Source organism: Cetorhinus maximus, chromosome 23, assembly GCF_964194155.1.
Source record: "Cetorhinus maximus chromosome 23, sCetMax3.hap1.1, whole genome shotgun sequence".
Classification (NCBI taxonomy): domain Eukaryota; kingdom Metazoa; phylum Chordata; class Chondrichthyes; order Lamniformes; family Cetorhinidae; genus Cetorhinus; species Cetorhinus maximus.
In genome coordinates this window covers 51819192-51844579 of record NC_135901.1, presented here as the reverse complement: position 1 = coordinate 51844579, position 25388 = coordinate 51819192, and the positions used below count along the sequence as shown (strand labels likewise).

At 43.7% G+C, this 25388-nt stretch overlaps 5 non-coding genes across 5 annotated transcripts; all 5 read left to right on the top strand.

The window, feature by feature from the left end:
• Nucleotides 1-10628: 10628 nt before the first annotated feature.
• On the top strand, nt 10629-10710 carry trnas-aga (transfer RNA serine (anticodon AGA)). Its single transcript has one exon. It is a non-coding gene; the product is annotated as a tRNA-Ser (tRNA).
• A 2931-nt stretch (nt 10711-13641) lies between these two features.
• Nucleotides 13642-13714, top strand: trnak-cuu (transfer RNA lysine (anticodon CUU)). The gene has a single exon. It is a non-coding gene; the product is annotated as a tRNA-Lys (tRNA).
• A 1315-nt stretch (nt 13715-15029) lies between these two features.
• On the top strand, nt 15030-15111 carry trnas-uga (transfer RNA serine (anticodon UGA)). Its single transcript has one exon. It is a non-coding gene; the product is annotated as a tRNA-Ser (tRNA).
• A 2100-nt stretch (nt 15112-17211) lies between these two features.
• Nucleotides 17212-17293, top strand: trnas-uga (transfer RNA serine (anticodon UGA)). Its single transcript has one exon. It is a non-coding gene; the product is annotated as a tRNA-Ser (tRNA).
• Nucleotides 17294-22429: 5136 nt separating this feature from the next.
• trnat-agu (transfer RNA threonine (anticodon AGU)) lies at nt 22430-22502 on the top strand. The gene has a single exon. It is a non-coding gene; the product is annotated as a tRNA-Thr (tRNA).
• The last annotated feature ends 2886 nt before the right edge of the window (nt 22503-25388 follow it).

Sequence of the window (25388 nt, the reverse complement as noted above, 5' to 3'; positions counted from 1 at the left end):
TTATCAATCTCAGCCTTCAATATACTCATCGACTGAGGATCCACAGAGCTTCAGGCTACAGAATTCCAAAGATTCACTCTTTGAGTGAAGAAATGTCTCCTCACCTCAGTCCTAAATGGGTAACACATTATCCAGAGAATGTGAGCCCAGTCCTAGACGCTCCAGCCAGGGGAAAACAGCCTCTCAGCATGTTCACTGTCACTCAGGAATCAACCCAGTGAACCTTGGTTGCACACAGACAGCGAGTGAATGGAGGGAACAAAGAGCACAAGAGTGAACAGAGATAGAGACACAGGCAGAGAGACTGAGAGAGTGAAAGAGAGCGAGGCAGATATACAGGGACAAAAAGCGGCAGACAGAGGGAGAGAGAGTGGTAGACACTGAAAGGAACAGATACACTTCACCATTCCTCGTGATCCTTAACTTAGATTGACAGACAGAAAGAGAGAAATAAAGACTTACATTTAAACAGAGCCTTTCACCAACCCAGGACAACGGGAGGCCCTTTAGAGCCAATTAAATCTTTTTGAAATGTAGTCACTGTTGTAATCTAAAAGCAGAGAGAGTTCGATAAAAATGTTGATTCAGTAGATGAGAAAATTCGATCTTAAGAAATCCATCTCAATGTAGAATCTTTCTTTCAATCTCCCTAAACATTTCATGGTTTGTTTGATGCAGATTCAGCAGATGTAAATCTGCAGCTGAGTGAATAAATTTCAACTCGAATCTCTGATGAAACAGGGACAAAGCATCCCATTTCTATCAGGTCATCTCTCAGCCTTCTCTTTTCTAGAGAAAAGAGCTTCAGGCTGTTCAGCCTTTCCTGGTGATTATAACCTATCCGTTCCTGGAACATTTGTGAATGAACTTTGATTTTCCTGTTCCTTCCGACACCCGACAGCAGTAGAAAAAGTTGCTAAAGTCCGAGTGATTTCAGTTTGGGCTACTTGTATTTAAAATTCATTCTCTCGATGTGTCCATTGCCTTAGCCACTCAACCACAAGGGCTCGGTGTCTGTCTGTTTAAATGTTGCTTAGTGACAATTTCGATCATCCTCCACTTTGTACCAAACCGACCCTTAGCAGCTGAAAAGTCTCCATTCAAAAGAAAAAAAACTCCTCTTGTATATTTTAAAGCTGCTCTTTTTATTCTCTGTACCATCTTAATATGAAGCCACACAACTAACGTGAATAATGTTTGGATGGTGAAATGGGGAACTGAACCGCATTGACACACACACAGGAATATACACCGAGATTGACAGAGGGCAAGGGCTTGTCTCTAAGGAAAGGTAAACATCCAGAAAGCAAGCATGACACCAACCTGGCTCTGTTTTTGTTCCATTTCTAGCTGTAACTTTTGTGAACGCTTGCAGACGAATGGAAATTAGAGAACGCTGGGGGTTTTGGATGTTCTTTGTGCAACTTAATCGACATTTAATTGTGCAGGCACACTCTAAAATTCAGGAATGATAAGAAGAGTAGTTGTCATGATTCCAGCCCACCTCTGGTGACCCCAATAGATTCAAAACCCGTCGCCTTAACAACTTAGTCACGAATCCAATCCCCAGATTTGCGTGAATGCAGTTTGTATAAAATCATAGACGGCTACAGGAGATGATCATTCAGCATATTGTTAACATGTCGACTCTCTGGGAGAGCAACGCACCGACTGCAATTCCACACCCCGCCTTTTTCCTACAGCAACACATATTGATATCGTCTCTCCTCGTTCCTCCTATCAAAGTAAAACACCGCACACCGCACTGGATTGAATATGAGTTTGTCTCTGTTGGTTCAAATGGGGCAGCTGCAGATCCTAAAAGGAAGATAACTTGGACGTTTGGCGACTATGGGATTCGAAACTACATTTCCGTAGAGGCTAGAGCTTTAAACCAGCGACTTAGGCTGCTCAGCCGCGATATCACGTAAAAAGGGGTCATTCATAATTTCCTTCACTGGTATTGTCAACGAAAAGAACAGAAGCAAAGGAGCAGGGGAAGGTCATTGGGAAACTCGAACCAGCTCCGTCAGTTAATCAGACCATTCTGCACTTTGTAACATGCAGAAATCATCTCCACTGCTAACTTCTTTTTTCAATGTTTCATTATGTCGAGGTTTCAAATGATGTTTCTTTTTTCCTGTGTGACTCTGCTGTTTACTCAATGAAATGTTGGTAATAGGTAATGAGATTGTATATATCGATTCACAAAAATGAGGAGATGATTGGTCAGGGTAAATATTTTTTGATAATTCGATTTGACATCAACTATTTCAAAAAATTTGAAAACTATAAAATGTTTCAGCATCCATCTCTTCATGTCATTGGGTCAGGGAAACTTTGTTAATTTTCACACACTGTGCCTGGACAAGGCAGAAGGCCCTGCACCTCTTTCAATAATGTTTTTCTTAACTCAGAGTTTTCAAAGGGAATTGGACAATGACTAGAAAGGGAGAAAAAGAACAGGGTTATGGAAAGCCACAAAGAAATTGAGATTAACTAGAAATTTCTTTGTACAAAACTGACAGAGACATGATTGTCCGAAAGACCTCTTACTGCGCTGTGCCATTTGATGGTGACATTGTTGATCAGTCTGTCTCCGGCATTCCTAATGAGAACAGCCAAATTCCATTTCTTCAAAACAAAGACCCAAAGTGCTGCTGCATGACGTCACCGCTTAACATTTTAGTAAAGCCCATTGGGTCTTTGCGCTGTTTCCTGTTTCTGTGGTGCAGTGATTATCATGATTGCCTAACACGTGAAACGTTCTCTGGTTCAAAACTAGGCAGAGCCATTATCAAAATCTGTGGGTTCACGTTGCAGCCACGTGACCTGGTCAGTGTTTATCCCTCAACCAACCGCACATGGTCTGCTCATTGTGACGTGTCTGGTTTTCAATGTTTCCTGAGTGGTGACTGGCTGCCGTGTTCCCTGCATGACAACAATGACTGCACTTCGATAAAAGCAAAACTGCGGAAACCTGGAAAGGAAAACAGAAAATACAGGAAAAACTCAGCAAGTCTGACAGCATCTGTGGAGAGAGAAACCTGCTGAGTTTTTCCAACATTTTCTGTTCTTATTTCAAAAAAGTACTCAATTGGCTGGAAAGTGGTTTGAAACATCCACTGGTCCGGAAAATCGCTATATAAATGCAAGTCTGTGTTTCTTTAATTATCTTAAATCCCAGTCCTCTGGTTACTGACCCCCGTCAGTGGAAACCGCCCGTCCCCACTGCCCTCACTCCCATCATTTTGAACAGCTCCGTGAAATGTCCGTTTAACCTTCTTTATTTTAAATGGAACAATCCCGGTCTCTGTAACCCCTCCACCAAACTGAATTTCCTCATCCCTGAACATGATGAAAGGCAGAGGACTGAAACGAGATTTTGGAAAATATTGTCAGTTGGCAGGTGGGAAAATGGAGAAGGAACCAAAACAGAAAACCCAGTCTCCAGCTTTGTGTATCTTCAGAAAGACTTTGGGAACCGGAATCCGAGGAGAATGAAGGGTGAACTGTTTGACTGACCAGAGACAGTCAAGGCACCTTTCCCTTCTTTAAGACGCTGGAACATTGACTCTGATGTTATCAATAAAGTTAACTGATCTGAGGCATTGAAAGGATTCTCGTTACTGCACATCAGGAATTCAAACCAAACATCGGCTTCAGGACAATCAGAATACTTGGTAACAGACAAGACAGCAAAAGGCTCGAAGGGAGACGGCACCGGTTGTAGGAGAGCTGGTTCCCGGTGACATGGATGTGTCTGCAGTAGGTGGGGTCAGACTGTTTCCATGTGTCCACAATGAATGTCCAAACCTTTATTTTGGAAGAGTAAAACTGATAGAGAACAATTGTCATTCCGTTCGCCGCAATCTGAAGCATTAACTCGCTGACACCCAGCTGAAGTTTTTTTCGGTCTCTGTGGCGCAATCGGTTAGCGTGTTCGGCTGTTAACTGAAAGGTTGGTGATTCAAGGCCACCCAGGGACGAAGCTGTCACTGTTTTCTCCCCATCAGCCTTCATTGTCACACAGTTCCTGGTTGCCATTGGGTCGTTGAACTGAATGTCAAGTCTCCTGATATGTTACCGGCTCCACTGTTATCCAGTGAGCTCCCAGGCAAGCGGCTTTTTTTCGAATATTCATTTCAAATGTAATGGGAAAACAATTAGGCCTACCAAGTACCGATATCCAACACACTGGACAACTATGAAGTTATTGGATTCAAACAACTCCATCAATTCTTCCTTCTTCCTCATTTCGACAGTGAGTGAGACAGGGAAAAGCAGAAAAGCAGCAATATTCCGGCCCCGCACTCTCCAATCACCCGCTGCCAGCAGAAAGCAGCGACTGCAGCTTCAATCAGCGGGTTACTGCCCATCCCTGGGACACAAGATACTCCAACCCGGGCCAAACCTCCCAATACACCGAGCACAGGCTCAGGAAAACGCAGGTAGATTATATCCCGGTCACTAAACCTCCGACAGCTTTTACAGAAAACCCGAGTGAGTGAGTCACAAATAAAAGTCACACCAACTTTCTAATCTCTTCCCTGTAAAATTCCTTTACTTTATTGAAAAGCTGACTGTTGTGAATCTGAAAATGAGCACCATGGGATTTGTGTTACCGAGTGACTTGTTTTCCATTGTTTGTCCATCAGGTTTGCAATTCAATTTGTGTTGGATATTGAAGCGAATCTAATTTCAAAATGAGGACACAAAGCAGGTAAGTGTTAAATGCAGAAGAAAATCCTGAGGAAAATCGGTCACAGTATTTGGAAGGAGGTGCAGCTAAGAAGTGGAAGATGTGAATGATGTTATTGATGATTGAGAGGAATTAATTGCAAACTTGGGGCATTCGTGGGCCGATTACGTTTCACACTTTAAAATTCCGACCAAGCTGAGGTATTAGTTGGAAAGCAAGAAAACCATCCATGTATGTTGGGATATGCAGTAGTTGTGCACATTCCCGGCTAGCTCAGCCGGTAGAACATGTGATTCAGGTTCGTGCGTTCCAACCCCAAGCTAGTTGCTTTTTCAAATTCTGACTCATTGTCGTACAGACTGGAAACATTGAACCTGTTTCTCCCTCCAGCTGCTGTCGTTTTTCCAGCATTTTCTGTTTTTGTTTCAGGTTTCCATCATTCGCAGTAATTTGTTTTTATCTTTTTACTTTTACATTTTCCTGCTTCAAAAAACAGCAACTAATCACTGCGGCTCCTGTGAAACTTACAAGGCAGAAATTCATCTCTGAAAACAACTGACACACATCAAATTCAAAGTACTTTCATGTTGCATCTCTTTCTGCTTCTGTCCCTGCCTCGCCTCCAGCTCCCTCTATCTGTCCAGCTCCCAGGTAAATTAGCTGCTTGATGCAGACACAGTCAGTTCGTGGGAATGGGTAAAAATCGTGAGTAAAGAGACACCTGGATCTCATCTTCCTGGTTCTCCCAGATACAGGAATGTGCACAGTCCCTATTACCCACAGTCACTCTCCTCCCAGTTGTTCAGCTTTTTAATTGATTTTCACAGTGGGTTTCAATGTGAAGAAAGCAGAGCTGTGATAAGCTGATATTGTTCAGCAGATGTACTGCAAGAAGGTACATAACAGGCTGATGATAACAGTGCTCTTTGGACGCAGTGAGCTCTAGTGAAGGATTGGCACCATTAATGTATCGTTCAATTAGTCTCTCGACAAATCTCGTGCTGGAAATGACAAGAAAACTCACTGAATTTGCTCCGTGTTTTGGTTTCAAAAGAGCCGAATACAAGGTAAGAAAGTACATCTCACTCGAGTGGGTGACAAAATGGCAGAATGACTCGTGCTATTGGCAAAAATAAAATTATAGAAAGTCACAGCACAGAAAGTGGCCATTCGGCCGGGCGTGCTGCTTTCAAAGAGCAGTAGTGATTGGTTGATACATCAGGAATGATATTTGTGCCAGTGCAAACTGTAGGCAGCAAAATTTGCACGTTTCCCATCCATATTTTGCCTCACACCAACATTCCTATGATCAGTTTAATACCCTCACTCCACTTGAACCAAGTGAGATGATTTCCGGCTCTGAGGCGAAACTTAAACTCTCACTCATCTGATTCTGGTGGAGCTTTTAAACTTTCCCAATTAATGAATAATCAACACTCGTTCGAACAAACTCAATAAATCGACAACCCCTGACTGGGAATCGAACCCGAGCCGCGGCGGTTTGAGCGCTGAATCCTAACCACTAGATAACCAGGGAAGGTGCACCAGCATTTTTCGATTCGGCTTATCTACGCTGCTTTTAGCTATCGTGTTTCAGTTCAGATCTCTTTCACCACAAAACTGCCTGTTTAGGTTCAACACAAAGGACTTCTTCAGCCAAGGAAAATAACGGTTGCTGTGAGCTGGAACATGAAATTGACAGTAAAGTGAAATCGTCCCACAAGCTGCTCATGTGCAACTTTAAATTTCTAAAACCCTCCACCCTTTTCGCTGTTGGTCAAATGAAAGCGCCGATTCCCAGTCACTGGACATCAGAGTAACTACCAATAAAGCTGGACAGGTGGATTATGGAGGCTACTTTTGACTTTTTTTTCATTCCCGATCTCTTTCACCAGAGACAACTTTCTCTGACCAAATGGCCTGTGTCAGATGAACACAAGTGACATCTTCACCAATGAGAAGAACCATTGCTGTTAGCTGGAACATGAAATAGATACTTTCCTCCTTTAAGACAGTTCTTAAAGCCTCCCACTTTGACCTAGATTTTAGTCATCTGACCGAATATGAGGCTCGGTGTCACACTTTGTTATATAATGCTCCTGGGGAACGCCTTGTGAAGGTTTCATTAGGTTAAATGCGCTTTATAATTTAAGTTGTTGTTGTTTTTGGATATATACAGAAAGGGTCACTCTCCAGTTTTATCTTTCACGCTGATGATTGTCTCTGCTACATTTTAACATGAATTCGCACAACTAATGTGAGTCAAGTTTGCAACGTTAAAATCGTTTTCACCACCTCAGGGAACTGAACCACATTGACAATCACAGACACAGAGATATACACCGAGAGTGACAGAGGCCTAAGGAGAAACACTCCCAGAAAGCAAGGATGTCACCAACTTGGCTCAATGTTTGTTCCATTTCCGAAAGCAAATTTCCTGAATGCTGACAAATGAATGGGAATCAGAAAATACAGGAGTATTTGGATGGGTTTCCTTCTATTTAACTGATAATTAAACTGGTTAAATTCAAAAATGGTGAAAACTTTAGTCAGCAGGATTCCAACCCTTGTGTTCATATTTACAACAAACGTTAATTATCTAAATTTCGCTCACACTAAAATAAACAAGCCTGGATAATGTTCTTGCCAGGTTTCAAACCGCAGCTCCATCATACGTGAAGCGAATATGACCCCCACTCGCTTCTATAAACCCTGCGCTGTGAAGGTCCCAATGGAGCTGTCTGGAATGTTAAACGGTGACGTCATGCAGCACCACTTTGGGTCTTTGTTTTGAAGAAATGGAATTCGGCTGTTCACATTAGGAATGCTGGAGACAGACTGATCAACAATGTCATCATCAAATGGCACAGCTCAGTAAGAGGACCTTCCACACATCTTGTCTATATCAGTTTTGTACAAAGAGCTTTATAATTAATGACAGTTTCCTTCTCTTTCTCCTTAACCCTGTTTTTATTTCACTTTCAAGCCATTGTCCAATTCCCATTTGGAAACTCGGTGTTAAGGAAACCAATATTGGAAGCTTCAGCTGCTTCCTCACCTGAGCAAATACGTCAGACTTGCTCCAGACACTGACGTTTGCAGCGCTTTAATTTGGTTAGGAGAACAAGGCAATATAATTTGCAGGCTAACCTGAATGTTTTTTAAAAATCATTCATGGGATGTGGGCTTCGCTGTCTGGGCCAGCATTTAATGCCCATCCCTATTTGCCCTTGGGAAGATTGTCTGCCTTCTTGAACAGCTGCAGTCCATGTGGTGTAGGTACACCCACAGTGCTGTTAGGAAGGCCAGAACAAATTAAATGTAAAATAAAACTTATCTTACTCCACCCTACAATGCATCTTATCCTCATTTTGGAACAGTAGCCCAACTGAACAAAAGTTTATTTGTTCCACTTAACAGAGCAGCATTCTCTTGTCCTTCCATGATAAGATTGTCATTTTATTTCTGATTATGGGGCAACCTTTGTGTAGTGAACTAGCATCCACTAGGAACTGGGTTGTGAACTAGCATCCACTAGGAACTGGGTTGTGAACTAGCATCCACTAGGAACTGGGTTGTGAACTAGCATCCACTAGGATCTGGGTTGTGAACTAGCATCCACGAGGAACTGGGCTGTGAACTAGCATCCACTAGGAACTGGGCTGTGAACTAGCATCCACTAGGAACTGGGTCGTGAACTAGCATCCACTAGGAACTGGGCTCTGAACTAGCATCCACTAGGAACTGGGTTGTGAACTAGCATCCACTAGGAACTGGGTTGTGAACTAGCATCCACTAGGAACTGAGTTGTGAACTAGCATCCACTAGGAACTGGGTTGTGAACTAGCATCCACTAGGAACTGGGTTGTGAACTAGCATCCACTAGGAACTGGGTTGTGAACTAGCATCCACTAGGAACTGGGTTGTGAACTAGCATCCACTAGGAACTGGGTTGTGAACTAGCATCCACTAGGAACTGGGCTGTGAACTAGCATCCACTAGGAACTGGGCTGTGAACTAGCATCCACTAGGAACTGGGTTGTGACCTAGCATCCACTAGGAACTGGGTTGTGAACTAGCATCCACTAGGAACTGGGTTGTGAACTAGCATCCACTAGGAACTGGGTTGTGAACTAGCATCCACTAGGAACTGGGCTGAGACGGTCCAAATACATTTCACGCAGGATCTTGAACCAGTGACAGTGAAGGAACGCCGATAAATTTCCAAGTCAAGATGGTGAGTGACTTGAAAGGGAACTTCCAGGTGTTGGTGTTCCCATCTATCTTCTGCCTTTGTCCTTCTAGCTGGCAATGGTCGTGGGTTTGGATGCTGCTGACTAAGGAGCCTTGGTGAATTACTGCAGTGCATCTTGTAGATGGTACACACTGCTGCCACTGCGCGTCGATGGTGAAGAGAGTGAATGTGGATGTGGTGCTAGTCCAGCAGACTGCTTTGCCCTGGATGGTGTCCATTTTCTTCAGTGTTGTGGGAGCTGCACTCCTCCAGGCAAGTCGGGAGTATTACATCAGACTCCAAACTTGTGCCTTGTAGATGGTGGACAGGCTTCGGGGAGTCAGGAGGTGAGTTACTCATTGCACGACTCCTAGCCTCTGACCTGCTCTTGTAGCCACAGTGTTTGCACGGCTAGTCCAGTTCAGTTCCTGGTCAATGTTAACCCCCAGGGCACTGATAGTGAGGGATTTGTGATGGTAACGCCATTGAACATCAAGGGGCAATGGTTGATCCTCTCTTGTTGGAGATGGCCATTACCTGACACTTGTGTGCTGTGAATGTTTCTTGCTAATTGTCAGCCCAAGCCTGGATATTATCCAAGCCTTGCTGCATTTGGACATGAACTGCTTCAGTATCTGAAGAGTCGGGTATAAGACCATAAGGCCATAAGACATAGGAGCAGAAATTAGGCCATTGGGCCCATCGAGTCTGTTCCGCCATTCAATCATGGCTGATAGGTTTCTCAACCCCATTCTCCCGCCTTTTCCCCGTAACCTTTGATCCCCTTACCAATCAAGAACCTATCTATCTCTGTCTTAAATACACTCAATGACCTGGCCTCCAGAGCCTTCTGTGGCAATGATTTCCATCGTTTAACCACTCTTTGGCTAAAGAAGTTTCTCCTCATCTCTACTATAAAAGGTCTTCCCTTTACTCTGAGGCTGTGCCCTCGGGTCCTAGTCTCTCCTACTAATGGAAACATCTGCCCCACGTACGGGTATGGTGCTGAACATTGTGCAAATCATCAGTGAATATCCCCACTTCTGATCTTATGATGGAAGGAAGGTCACTGGTCAAACAGTTGAAGATGGTTGGGTCGAGGATACTACCCTGAGGAAGTCCTGCAGTGATGTACTGGAGCTAAGATGGCTGACATCCAACAACCACCATCATCTCGCTTTGTGCTCGGTCTGACTCCAACAAGCCGGGAGTATCCCTCTGATTCCCATTGACTCCAGTTTTGCTAGGTCTCCTTGATGCCACACTCGATCAAATGCTGCCTTGATGTCAAGGACAGTCACTTACACCGCATTTCGGGAGTTCAGCTCTTTTGCCTATGTCTGAACCAAGGCTGTAATAAGTTCAGGAGCTGAGTGGCCCTTGTGGAACCCAAACTGGGCATCAGTGAGCAAGTTGTTGCTCAGTCAGTGCCGCCTGTAGCACTGTTGATGACCCCTTCCATTACTTTACTGATGATGGAGAGGAGACTGATGGGGCGGTAATTGGCCGGGTTGGATCATTCTCACTCTTTCATTCACAGTTTGGATGGGAGAACGAGGAGATACAGTATAAATTGCAGGGTTCTGGGGAAAAAGTTAGGTAATGGCAATGACAGGACCGGCAGAAAGACCGTTTTCTCTGCTGTAACTTTTATAATTTCATACAAATAATAGTGATGCAGGTGTAACAGCTGTAGTCGTGGCCGAGTGGTTAAGGCGATGGATTAGAAATCCATTGGGGTTACCCCACGCAGGTTCGAATCCTGCCGACTACGTTTCTCTTTACTTCTGGTTTTAACTGGGCACAGAGAGAATTAATTATCGTTTGAATCGAGGAAAAGCGCTCCAAACATATCCGTGATCTCTCATTTCCATTCATTTGTCAGCCTTCTGCAAATCTCCAGTGGGAAATGGAAAAAACAAACTGAGCCAATTTGGTGACATGATTTCATTCTGGCATTTGTCCCTCCTTCGGCATCTGTCACTCTCGGTGTTTTTCTCTGTGTGGGTCAATGTGGTTCAGTTCCCCGAACACAAACTGTATTCACATTAGTTGTGCAACTTCACATTTCAATATTACAGCGAAAGATATCAGGATGAAAGAGGGAAGAGGAGTTTATCTCTTTCTATCCATGGGCTACAACAACTTATATTTTTAAAGCTCTTTTTACCTAATGAAACGTCACAAGGCGTTTCCCAGGAGCATTATATAACCAAGTGTGACACCGAGCCTCATATTCGGTCAGGTGACTAAAAGTTGGGTCAAAGGGTGAGGCTTTAAGAACTGTTGTAAAGGAGGAAAGTATCGATTTCACGTTCCGGCTAAAAGCAACGGTCATTCTCATTGGCTGAAGACGTCACTTGTGTTCACCCGATAGAGGCCATTTGGCCAAAGAAACTTGCTTCTGGTGTAAGATATCTGGAATGGAAAAATGCCATAAGCAACCTATATGTGTCCAAATGCTGTGTTAGTGGTTAAAATGCCGCAAATTTACCAGCACAACTTGCGTTCGATTCCTGGTTAGGGAGTTGAAGCTTATTCCTCCTGGGCGAGCTGATCAAATCAATGTGATTGATTTGCTGGTTGAAAATAACACCGTTTACCTCTGCCAGAATTGTTGCAGTGAGAGTGGAATTTTCACATCAGAGCTGGAAAAGTCACAAGGGCAAAACTCGGGAATAAATCCTGATTCGGAATGAGGGGGTGAAAATAAAAGAGAAGGGCTGTGATAGGTTACAAAGCACTGACTATAGAGCTGGTGGTGCGAGGCAGTATATTATTCCTCTATTACCCATGTCATATGCAGGTCTAATTTCCTGATTTATGCCTTGCCCAACATTATCACTACAGTTTGGTGGCCTATAAACAACTTCCACCAATGTTTGCTGTTTCTTAGCTCCACCCAAACTGATTCTACATCTTGACCCTTCAATCTAAGACCCTCTCTCACCGATGTACTGATCTCGCTCCTTATTAACAGCGCGACCCCGCCTCGTTTTCCTTTTTGCCCAGTCTTCCGAAATGACTGACATCTTTGATTATTCAGATCAACCAATTACACTGTTGTTTGGAAGCAGTACACAGGGCCGAATGGCCTCTTTCCTTGTTGTAACTTTCTGTCATGTTATGTTTCCTAACACCACGGTTAAGATGAACTTTCTTGTCTTCCATGTGATGCTTTCAATTTAAGACAATAAGCAAATTCAGCGAGTTTCCTTATCATTTCTAGCACAGAATTTGGAACCGGATTCGTTGAATGACATTTAAATGGTTTCAATCGTCAGATGCAGCTCACCGAGCCCCAACAAGCACTGTGAGCATCAGCCTGTTATATACATACTTGCTGTACATCTTCTGAGCTATAAGCTGATCACAGCTCCACTTTCTGCTTATTGAAGGACATGGCAAAAATATTCACAATTTCAAATCTTAACAACGTGCATATTTGTGAATTTCTGTGTGTGTGTCAATGTGGTTCAGTCTCTCGTTTTTATTCATGTTAGTCCTGTAGCTTCATATTAAGATGGTACAGAGAGAAAAAAAAGCAGTTTTAAAAGATGCAACTGGATATTTCTTTGAGTGGAGACTGTTCAGTAACTGGACGTACGGATGTTACAAAGTGGATGATGATTGAAGTTTTCACATGATCTTATTCAGTAGCTGAAGATGCTCGAATGGCCAATTCCTGATGATAATTTTTTAATGTTCTAATTCAGTGTCAATGTTGGTGAAGACAATGTTTGTGTCTAATCTGAATGTGGTAGTGAGGCCGAGCGGGCTCAGCTGCTGGTTCAGGTTTCGATCTCGCTGCTGACTTGAGCTTCACTCTCACCGCTGCCAAACTTTCTGGTGGTTGGTTATTTGAGGCGCTTCCCAAAAATTCTCCGTGCGCTAAAGGAGCAGCTGAGCTGTGCCGTGTTGTATTTCAGTTGGAAGAATGAGGAGAGACAGTGTAAATCCCAGGGTGACTGGGAAAAGATGAGGCAATGGCACGGACTGGAAGACCTTCTTTCACTGGGACTCCCTGTATTCATTCTATTATTTTAAACAAACAACATGCAGCCTTTACACAGTTGTTCTGGCCGAGTGCTTAAGGCGTTTTTCTACATGGTTCCAATCCTGCCAACTCCCCTTCTTCTCATTCCTGATTGACATAAACTGTCTGCAGAATAAATTGGCTGTTAAATGGAAAAAAAACCACCCAAACCCACGGTGTTTCTTACTTCTGTTCATCTACAAACATTCAATACATTTTGCCCCTGAAATGGAACAATAATTGTCCAAGTTGGTGACAACCTTGCTTTCTGTGTGTTTGTCTCTCCTTTGGCTTCCGTCACTCTCGGTGTAAGTGTCTGTGTGCGTTGCTCTGTGTGTGTTAATGTGGTTCAGTTCCCCGAGGGGCGAACACACATTCATCATCACAAACTTAACTCACATTAGTAGTGCAGCTTCATATTAAAATGTCAAAGAGAAAAATATCAGGATGAACGATGCAAGTGGAGTTTGCAATGTTTGGAAGGAGGTGCAGCTAAGAAGTGGAAGATGTGAATGATGTTATTGATGATTGAGAGGAATGCTTTGTAACCTTGGGGCTTTTGTCGCTCGATTACCTTCGACACTTTGAAATTCAGAACAAGCTGAGGCTCCAGGTGGAAAACAATATTGATCTCTCTGAATTTTTGCGTAGGAAGCAAGCACCGTGTGTGCCCGGCTGGCTCAGTCGGTAGAGCATGAGACTCTTAATCTCAGGGTCGTGGGTTCGAGCCCCACGTTGGGCGCCGGCTCTTTTTTAAAGCTTTGCTGTTTTCATGGGTGATCCCCAGCTCCCCATTCCTCCGGCAGTGTCACCGCTCAAACTGAGTCTCTTTCCATCCCACTTTGTTAATATCACAGCCGCTGGTTTCTGAGCAAAAACTGCCATTGGCTTCACTGGAAGTCGGAGAGTTCCGTATGGAGGGTTTGGTACTTTCATCGCTCGCAGCCCATGTTCAATTCCCAGTCAGGGAAAACTTTATTTCTTGCCTCTGTGTGAACTGTCTAAATGCACAGGAATTCCTCACGTAAACTCTTAAAACGTACCTGAAATTCACTGTAAGGGAGAGTGAAGTGTTTCCTGTTGGTTGGAAGAATCAGGAGAGGTAACATCACATAAAGTGTACAGTTTTAAAGGGGCTTCTTTGTTAATCAGCGAGTGGTTAGGATCTGGAATGCACGGCCTGAGAGTGTGGGGGAGGCAGATACAGTCGAGGATTTCAAAAGAGAATTGGACAGAAAATGCAGGTCTTCGGGGAAAAGTTGGGCGAGTGGGACCAGGTCAGTTATTTTCCAGAAGAGTAAGAGGCCTCCCTTTTCAGACGGAGATGAGAAGATTTTTCCTCCCGTCGAGGGCCGTTAGCCTGTGGAATTATTTTCCCCAGAAAGCAGTGGAGGCTGGGTCACTGAATTTATTCAAGGCAGAATTAGACAGCTTTTTGATCGAGAAGGGGTTATGGGGGTTTGGGGCAAACAAAAATGTGGAGTTGAGACCACAACCTGATCAGCCATGAGCTTATTGAATGGTGGAGCAGTCGCAAAGGGCCGAATGGCCTCCTCCTGCTGCTAAATCCTATATTTCAATGACCCCGGCCGAATGGCCTCTATCTGTGGTGTAACATTAGCTGTCATTATGTAATATTATGAGGGGCTCCAGGGGGAAAATGGTTCCATTCCTCCTCCTATTTCTTATGGTCTAATTCAGCGCTGATACCACTCAAGGCGATGGTTACGGTGCTTCTGTTTGCTCTGTAGGTGCGTGTCCGAGCGGCCCAAGGCCCTGAAATTCGGTTGTAGCGTTTTATGAAACGCGGGTTTTAGTGTCTTATGAAGCGTGGGTTCAAATCCCACTGCGATCGAAATTTCAAGTAGTTTGTCTTTTTCGAAAATCCATTGGGATGCGCTCGGGGCAGCTGACGCCTGCGGTGCTTTATTTTGGTAGGAAGAACGAGGAGAGACGATAAAAATTGCAGGGTGACCGGAAGTGGGTGGGGCCAAGTGCCAGCTTTTCCCACTGGAACCATTCTGCAATTTTAGCTCAAAAACATTCATGCTCCTTTAGTAGTCGTGGCCGAGTGGTTAAGGCGATGGATTTGAAATCCATTGTGGTTTCCCCACGCAGGTTCGACTCCTGCCGACTGCGCTGCTTCCCTGTTGGTCCTATCCGTTGTCTCGACAGCTAATTGCTGGTGAAATGAAATCAGAAGCTTCCAAATACTCCAGTGTTTTTTTTCCGCTTCACTTGCGCGCTCTTTCATTTCCGTTCATCTGAAAGTATTCACCAAATCGCCAGAAATGGAAGAAAACTGAGCCAAGTTGGTGACATGGGTGTTTGTCTCTCTTTAGGCCTCTGTCCCTCTCGGCGTATATGTCTGTTTGTGCTCCTCTGTGTGTGTCAGTGTGGTTTAGTTCACCGAGGGATGAACACATTTTTCCCAGCGCAAAATTTGTTCACTTTTGTTATGTACCTTCGTGGTAAATGGTACAGGGAAATGAACAGGTTTTAATGTTGCAAGATATGATTGCCACTTCCTGTGTTTATTTTTGAGTGCAGATTGCTTGTTGACTCAGTGCCCGAATGTTACACAGCGGAGGATGATTGAAATTTTCACTGAGCAACATTTAAACAGACAGTGGATTGCCCTTGTGTCCTTTTCATGTAATCAATATGTGAGAGAACCAGGAAGATAGATCATGTTTTATCTTTACACTGTCATCTGCAAACCCATCCCTTCCGGAAGCTTTGGGACTTCCATTCTCTGTCCCTGCTTTCCAGGGAAAGCTTGGGTTCATGAACTGACTGTGTCTGCATCAAGCAGCTAATTGACCTGGGAGCTGGATGGGCAGAGGGAGCTGAAGGCGAAGCAGGGACAGAAGCAGAAACAGATGCGACATGAAATTGTTTATTATTTGATGTGTGCCAGTTACTTTCAGTGATGAATGTCTGCCGTGTGCTCCCTTGTAAGTTTTACAGGACCCGCAGTGAAGAGGTTGGTGGTTTTTGGAAATTGAAATTTACACAGGAGCAGCTTGTGAGACTATTTCACCTCCCTGTCGATTTCGTGTTCCAGCTCCCAGAAACCGTTGTCCTCATTGGCTGAACAATTGCCATTGAACAAGCCCTTCCTGTTCCAAGTAAACGCGCCATTTTGTAGGACAAACTTATCCCTGGTGAAGCGGGTCTGAAGCGAGGAAATGGCAAAATTGGAGTGGACGAAACATTCTGCAAGGCTTATGGACAGTGTTCGGAACGAGGAGGTGAAGGAAAAAAACACACACGGGCTGTGAAAGGTTGTTTGGTGGAGAACTGAGTAGAGGGATAGAGTGACGTGTACACAAATCTTCGAAGGTAGCAGGGCAAGCTGATCTCTCTGCTTTCTTTAAAAATAGCTCATGTGCTCCTTGGCTTCATTAATGGAGGCTTGGAGTTCAAAAGCAAACTGATGATGCTGAATCTTTGTAAATCATTTATTGAACCTCAGCTGAAATATTATGTTCACACTTTGGGAAAGATGTCAAGTCTTTGGAGAGGTTACGGGCAGTATTCACATGAACTGTGTCAGGGATAAGCTATTTCAATCATGTGGAGAGGCGGCAGAATCTGGTATTATTCTCACAGGATGGAGGAAACAGAAATGGGAATTTGGTCCAACCAGTCCGCTCCGGGGTTTATGATCCACCTCAGCCTCCTCCAATTTCCCTTCATTTAAATCTACAATTGTAACTATTTATTCCCTTCTCCCTTAAATACTTGCCTAGTTTCCTCTTAAATGTATCTGTACTATTCATTTCAACCACTCCCTGTGGCAACGGGTTCCACATTCCCACCACTCTCTGGGTAAAGAAGCTATTACACTGTTTCACCTCACTTCATGTTCATGTCTAAGACACTCGATGCTGTTATTGGCTGAACAAGTCTTCTGTGTTTGAACTAAACACGCTCCCACTGCTGGCCCTCCTCAGGGAATGTTGTTTTCTTGTTGCTGTGTGAACTGTCACAATGAACTGTCCCCGGAGTCTTTTTCCCTGGGATCGACAAAACCCATCACTTCTCTTCCTCTCTCATTCTCACTCTTTCATTACCAGTTTGGGAGGGAGAACGAGAAGGGACAGTATAAATTGCAGGGTTATGGGGAAAAGGTTGGGTTGTGGCAGTGACAGGGCAGGAAGAAGGCCCTCTTTCTCTGCTGTAACTATTCTATGATTTCATATATGAAATATATATATTTCACTGTCCAGGTCTGTAGTCGTGGCCGAGTGGTTAAGGCGATGGATTTGAAATCCATTGGGGTTACCCCGCGCAGGTTCAAATCCTGCCGACTACGTTTTCCATTATTTCTGATTTTAACCATTGATATCAGAAACAGTAAATTGATTCGACATTTTCACAACACCTGCAGTAGCAAAGTTTGACCAGTAGGTGGCAGTGAAACCGTGATTGTTCACATCACATCAAGCAGGCGCTGTCTCAATTATTAGTGCACTTGGCACTGTCTCTGTTCAGATTAAATTAGACGCCATTTATATTTCTATTACACTAGGACATGTCTCTTATCATATTAGCGAAGGTCATCTCTCAGTTGTTTCTATACTGGACTAGGGCACCATACCGTTGGCACTATCTCAGTCACGACTGCACTGAAGCAGGTCTTGGCTAAAGTTACAATAAGCCATGCCCCAGATGGCACTGCACTAGAGCTTGTCTCTGGTTATAGAAAACTAGAACATGTTTTTCGTTGCATTTCACAAGACCCTGCCTCAGCTATTACTCCAGTAGAACCTGCCACGTTTCTATCAAACTTGACGCTGTCTGTTAATGCTGCACCAATACATGCTTCCATTCATATCAGACTTCCCTGTTCCTGTTGTTATTGCCCTAAACCATTACTCTCTTATTGCTGTACTTGTCCATGTCTCTGTTTTTATTAATCTCGTACCTTTGCCGGTATTTAATTCACCAGACACTGCGTCAATTTATATTATAAAGAGCCCTGAATTATGTGAAGCTCCACTAGACCCTGTATCAGTTTTCTTACACTGGATCCGGTCTGTCTTATCACTACACTAGACTGGTTCGTATTGCACAAGATCCTGTCTCAATTATTACTGCACTCTGCACTGTCTCACTTCTATTCCACTAGATCGCGGCCCTGCTTATAATACACTGAATCATATCTGCACTTATATTCCGCTAGACCATATTTCAGAACAAGTTACATTAGACTCTGTATCAGCCTGTATCACACTCGAGCTGTTCTGCCTTTTTAATTAAAATGGATCCTGCCTTTGCAGAGACTTTGTCTTTGTACCTCTGTCTCTGCTTCTATTCCACTCTCCCTGTCTCTGTTTTTACTCCACGAAATAATGTCTGTCTCTCTTACACTGGAGGCAGTCTCGGTTATTACGGCCTTAGACTCTCTCTAGGAAGCAATTATTCTATGTCCTGTGCCTGTAATGACTACCCTATTTCTCTTGATATTGATCCAGGCCCTGTATCAGTAACTACTGCACTAGACCCGTCTCCGATATTACAGCAGTAGTCCTTGTCTATGTTAATATAGCACTCGTCCCCGTCTTTGCTTAAGTAACATTAGATGCTGTTTCTATTATTACTGCGCTAGTAATGTCTCTGCTTAAATTGCTCTAGGTCCTGTCTCAGTAATTACCACACCAGGCTCTGTCTCTGTTGTTACTGCACTAGCCTATGTCTCTATAAGGTGGACGTCGAGCTCGAAATGGGCCTCTGACTTTGGCCTGAAACTAGAGGTTTCCCATTGACTCTTTGTTCTGCGCAGCTCCTCATAATCATTTTCATTACAGCCACAGAATTACATTTGAGACATCGCCTGTTCTGTATGTGTGTGTGAAAACAAATCATGCTGCATCATTCCACAAGGATAAACGAATTATCTTCACCAGAATGTTTCCGTTTGTTTTTATTCTCTCTTATTCAAACTGTAACTACAGATCGCCTAATACCGTAAATATTCGTCAGTGGTATATTCTGTTGTGTGCTCTTGTTAAGAAATTCATGTCCTACCAACTATTTCTTTGGTAAGACGGGCACGGAGAATGCTGCGGAGAGTAATTCACCTATTGAATCCCCAAACTCGCCCAGCACCTACAAGGCTCAATTCAGACGTCTCCACTTGCTTGGGTGAGCGCGGCTCCAGCAACACACTGTTGGCTCCAGCTCGACACCATCCAGCACAAAGTAGCCCACTTGTTGACACCTCACCTATCACCTTCGCCATTCACTCCCTCCACCACCGACGCACAGTAGCAGTAGTGTGTACCATCTAGAAGATGCACTGTAGGAACTCATCAAGGCTCCTTCGACTGCACTTTCCAAACCCACGACCACTACCATTTAGAAGGTCAATGGCAGCAGATGGATGGGAACACTACCACCTGGTACAGTAAGTCCCCATAATAAATGGAAAGGGGAACAGGATAACGTTCCACGTGGATTATATTTGATCGGCTGGAGATGTCTGAGAGGGAGGACAGGGAGTTAAAAGATGTGACATGAAAGCGCCAGAACTTGATGTGTGTCAGTTGCTTTCTGTGATGAATGACTGCCGCGGTAATGTGGGAGATTTCACTGCCGACTGTTTACACTGACACAAATATCACTCCTGGCTAATCAATCACAACTGCCCTTTGAAAGCAGCGCGCCAGGCCGAATGGCCTCTTTCTTTGCTGGAACTGTCTATAATTTTATCTTTTCCAGCATCACGGTTGCTTCTTTCACTATCATTCCGACATTTTATTGCACACTATTGGGGAATGTACTTTCTTACATTCTATCCAACGCTTTTGAAGTCAAGACACTGAGCAATTTCAGGGGGTTTTCTTGTTATTTCTGGCACGGTATTTGGAATCAGATCAGTTGAACGACAGTTTATTGGTGCCAATCCTCCACTGAGCTCACCCCTTAAAAAGAATGGGTGCCATTCGCTGAAGATGTCGGTTGAGTTCTAGTTAAACACAAAATTCTGTAGCAAAAAATTGTCTCTGGTGAAATTGTCTGAAGAAATGACAAATGTGGCTCAGATAAAGCACGTTACAAGACTTATAGACAGCTGTCCTCGTGATTTAGAGGTGAGGATTCGGCCCTTGTGCTGCCGCGGTCCAGGATCGTTTCCTGGTCAGAGAATGAAGATTTATTGATCTGGTACAAACTGTTAAAACAGGCCTGATTTACTTATTGATTGAAAACCAAAACGCACAACAGCTCCGCCCGAATCAGAGGAGTAAGAGTTGAAGTTTCACATCAGAGCTGCAAATGTCACACGTGGAAGAACTTCGAGAAGAAATCCAGTTCCTAATGTCCGAGGGATATGAGTTTGGGCTATTTGTATTTACAAATTATCTCTCTCCAGCGTCCATTTCCTTAAACACTCGATCATAAGGACCCGGTGAATGTCTGTTTAAATGTTGCTCGGTGAAAATTTCAATCACCTTCCACTTTGTAACATAGACACTTAGTAACTGAACAGTTTCCACTCAAAAAAAATACAGAAAAAAATTCCTCTTCAATCTTGTAAATTTATTTTTATTTTCTCTCTACGATTTTAATATGAAGCCACACAACTAAGGTGAATGAAGTATGGATTGTGAAAAATGGGGAACGGAACTACATTGACACAGACAGAGGAACACACACAGACATATACACCGAGAGTGACAGAGGCCTGAGGAGAGACAAACACCCAGAAAGAAAGGATGTCACCAACTGGCTCAGTTTGTTCCATTTGTGACTGCAGATTTCGTGAATCCATACAGATTAATTTAAATAAGAAAGCGCGGGTGTTTTTGTTTTATTCTATTTACCCGATAATTAATCCTGTTGGTACCTGGTTAAAATCGGGAATAATAAGAGCCGCAGTCAGCAGGATTGCAACCTACATTGGGAAGCCCGATAGATCTTGAAACCATCGCTTCAAACACTCGTACACGACTAACAGCATATCCATAGTCCATGCACACTCATATCAAATCAGAGACGGTGACAAAATAAGTCACTCGGCCCATTGTGTCCCTGCTGGCTCTCTGGAAGAGCAACTCAACCAATTCCACGCACCCTCCTTTCCCCCACAGCAATTTGTATTTGTATTGCCTCTCCCCGTTCTTCCAAACAAAATCAAGGACCGCAATCCGCACGCTCTCCCCACCCCCCGCCACCCGCCCGGCATTAAACTGGAGTTGCCTCTTGTCCACCCAAACAGAATTCCTAAAGTGCCAGAAAGGGGGAAGCATCTGAAAGTTTGGCAGCCGCGGGATTCGGACCCACTCCGCCAGAGACTGGAACCTGAATCCAGCTCTGCCGTTTGTAGAGCACATTGAATCAGATTGTAGATATCAGCACAGAAATAGCAAGGGTATCTTGATAAGAAAAAATGTGTTGTTTTAAATTCGCTATGAAATCAATTGCATAAATCAATTATGTTTATGTCAAAAAGTATATATAGAACCGCAGCAGCGAAAGCGCCAATTCCTAATCACCTCTGCACCAGAGAAACTGTTTGCAAACCTCACAACCGGCTGATCTGTGCTACCTGTGCCTTTTATTCTCATTCCAGTCCTCGCTCACCAGAGACACGTTTCCCCCACAAAATTACATGTTTATATCGAACACAAACGACTTCCTCAGCCAATGACAACAGCGATTGCTGTTAACTGGAACATCATTCATTGTCACGCAGTTCCGGGCTGTCACTGGGTCCTTCAGTAGCAAACAAAATAAAATAAATAACAAAAATTGCCACCTCTGCTGTCACCCAGCGAGTTCCAACTGATACTTGTTTTTTTGTGAAAAGAGGAGTTAGTCCGAATCCCAGCGCTGCCACAGTTTCAGTCACATTCCCCCTTTCAGGCACTTTAGGAAGTTCCTTTAGGTGAGCAAGAGGAGATTCTGGTTTAATGCTCCTTTATTTTGACAGGAAGAACGGGGAGAGGCAATACAAATATAAATGGCTGCGGGGGAAATTCGAGTGTGTGGAATCGGGTGAGTTGTTCTTCCAAAGAGCCAGCACAGGCGCGATGGGCCGAGTGACTTACTTTTTCGCCATCTCTGATTTGATAAGAACACCTTTGAACTTAGAGGAGCTGTTGGTCATAACTCAATGTTTAAGGTGATGGATTTGAAATCCACTGGTGTCTCCTCCTGTCGGTTTGAATCCTGCTGACTACAGTTCCCATTATTCCTCATTTCAACCACATGTCACCAACCTCATCCCTGCGGCTCCTGTGAAACTGACAAGGCGACACATGGCAGAAATTCATCACTGAAAGTAACTGACACGCATCAAATTCTGCCACTTTCATGTCGCATCTTTTAACTTCCTGTTCTCCCTCTCAGACATTTCCAGGTCTATCAAATGTCATCTGCCTGAAATGTCATCCTGGTCCTCGTCCACTGAATATGGTTGACTTTCCGGGCATTTGATTGAGCAGTTGGCTCCATAGCTCAGTGGTTAGTGCACTGGTCTAGTAGACCAGGGGTCGCGAGTTCAACTCTTGCTGGAGCCTGTGGTTTAGCTGATGAAACCAAGTTCCGTGGGAAAATGGGCGATTGGTTGGACAATGCTGCAAAACAATATTGATCCTTGAAAAGGTGCCGTTCCCAGAACGACACACAGTCCTCCAGGTTCGATCTAAGCAGGGCTTCGTGTATCTGCAGTAAGCCTCTTTTGCATAACAGCCTCTGTAACAGGTTGTACAGCAAGAGGAATTAGATTGTAGATATCGAATAAGGAGTACTCTTTATTGTAATTATTTCTTTTTATTTCGAAGACCATATATGAATCCCCAGCACAACTCTCCATATAATTGGGTCAGGGAAACTTTGTTAATTTTCACACACTGAGCATGGACACTGCAGAAGCTCCTGCACCTCTTTCAATATTGGTTTTCTTCAATCAGAGTTTTCAAAAGGGAATTGGGCAATTATTTGAAATGGAAAATAAAACTGCAGGGTTATGAAGGAAGAGAATGATATTGGAACTAAGTGGAAGAAAGCACACACCCGATGGGTCGAAAGGCCTCCTAATGAGCTGTGTAAATTTACAATTAGATCAATTTCTCTGCAGCATTCCAAAATGTCCCACTCCAATTCAATACCTGTAAAACAGGATCTTGCAGTGCAGAATGTCTACACAGTTTGACATTCCATACAAGTCCCTTTGGCTTTTTCTCACAACTTGTTTCTGTGGTGTAGTGACCTGGCCAGCGATGTCCATATCCTATAAATGATTAGAGAAACAAGTAGTGGTTTCACGTTCACTTCACATGTGCTAGGTCGCTGGTTCGAAAACTGACGGAAACATTATTAAAATTGAGCCATTTAATTGTGAGAAGTTGCACAATTCCCGTTTGTTGCCAAATAATAGCTGAATACATTATCTCACAGCCATGTGACATTGGCACTTCCCCAGGCTTTGACTGATTTTCTCCAAAAGGCATGGTTGTAAGAAAGAGACAATAAGTCAGACGAATTGCAATAAGATAGTTCACACGTGTGTGAAGTGTTGAATAACCTGTTGATGTGCTGTGTCATTTTATGATTCTAATGTCAAGTCAATTTCTCTGCCGCATGGTTATGTTTTTCAGCCGAATTGTACTTCCACAAAACAGGGTTCGGAAGTGCAGTAAGACTGCATGGTTTGATATTCTAAGTCAGTCCATGTGGTTCTGCCCATTGTTTCTGTAGTGCAATGGTTACTACGTACACGCAAAAGGTCCCCTGTCTGGAAATGGGTAGAAACATTATCGAGATTTACACATCTAAGTGTGAGGGAAAGTTTCATAATTCACATTTGTTGTTGAATATTAATTGAATATAGTATCTCACCGCCACATTAAATCTGCCCTTCGCCAAGCCGCAAAAAGCCACCCCCCGCCCCCAACCCGCCCCCCCTCCCCGCTCCAAAATCAAGAGGGATGAAACTGACTAGGCACAAAAACTAGCAGTTTCTTTAGTTGACAACAGAAATTAATGAGTTTACAAATGCAAATTCACAGTTAATTACTGACTGAAAGATGACGACCAGTGTGATCCAAAGACTAGCGTCATCCTAAAGATAGATGCAACTGATACAATGATTGAACATGAGGGAGTGGGAGAGATGGTAGAAAATCACTTTGTATCGCGCTTCATCATGGATCTTCATTCTTTCATGAGCATCGCTGGCCAGCATTTGTTGCCCATCCTGAATTGCCCTTCAACTGTGTAACTTGTTAAAGCATTTCAGAGGGCAGTTGAGAATCAACCACATCCATTGTGCGTCTGGAGTCACATGCAGGTCAGACCAGGTAAGGACGGCCGATTGAATTCCCTAAAGGACTGGTGAACCACATGGGTTTGTATGGCAATCAATGATAGTTTCATAGTCATCATGACTGAGGAAATACTGAGGACATGTCTGATCAGAATAAACATCTTTTGAAAGTTCACCATGAAAGGAATTGCATAAATAGCTTATGCTTGTATCGAAAACTGGAGAAGGAACCCTAGTCCAACTCTTAATTTCATTGGGTAAGGGAACTATTCATTAAGGCAAAGTGCATGGATTCTGCAGAAACTCCTTCTACAAAGGGGAATTTGGCAATGGTTGAAAGGGAGAAAATTCTGATCCATGGAAAGAGAGAAGGAAGTTGGGATTAATTGGCAAGATTTTTGTAAAAAGCTGGTATAAATAAAATGTGCGGAAGGTCCTCTTGCCGCGCTGTGCCATTTGATGATGACATTGTTGATCAGTCTGTCTCCAGCATTTCTAATGAGAACAGCCGAATTCAATTTCTTCAAAACAAAGACCCAAAGTGCTGCTGCATGACGTCACCGTTTAACATTCCAGACATCTCCATTGGGATCCAGGCAGGGAAATGGTTCTGTAACCTTGTGGTTACCCCGCTCATTTCGCGTGTGCAAATTACTCCATTCGATGCTCGTGAAAAACATTGTCACCCAACTGTGTGGAAAAGTTGCATCGATCCCATTCCTGTTTGTTGTTGAATGTGATCTGAATGCTACATCTTGCAGCCACATTAGATTCGCTCTTCAGCATTTCTGAAGATAACATTCAGCAAAATAAGAATATGTTTCTGCTGGCAGCGGGTGATTGGAGAGTATGGGGCTGGAATATTGCTACTTTTTCCTGTCTCAGTTACCGTGGAGCGACTAATTGATGGGTTTGTTTCAATCCAATTGCCTCATAGATCTGTATTAAATTAGATGGGGGTACATGATCGTTCATTTTCTTTGTCATATCAGAAATGAATGTCCATAAACAAAGCTTGATGTGGGGAGCCGAGTTTGCAACTTGTGGGTGGGGGTGGGAGGATTTTCTTGTGGTTTCAGAGGCCCGAAACAAACCAGAGCGTTAATGAGTAATGACGGGGAGAAAACAGTGACAGCTT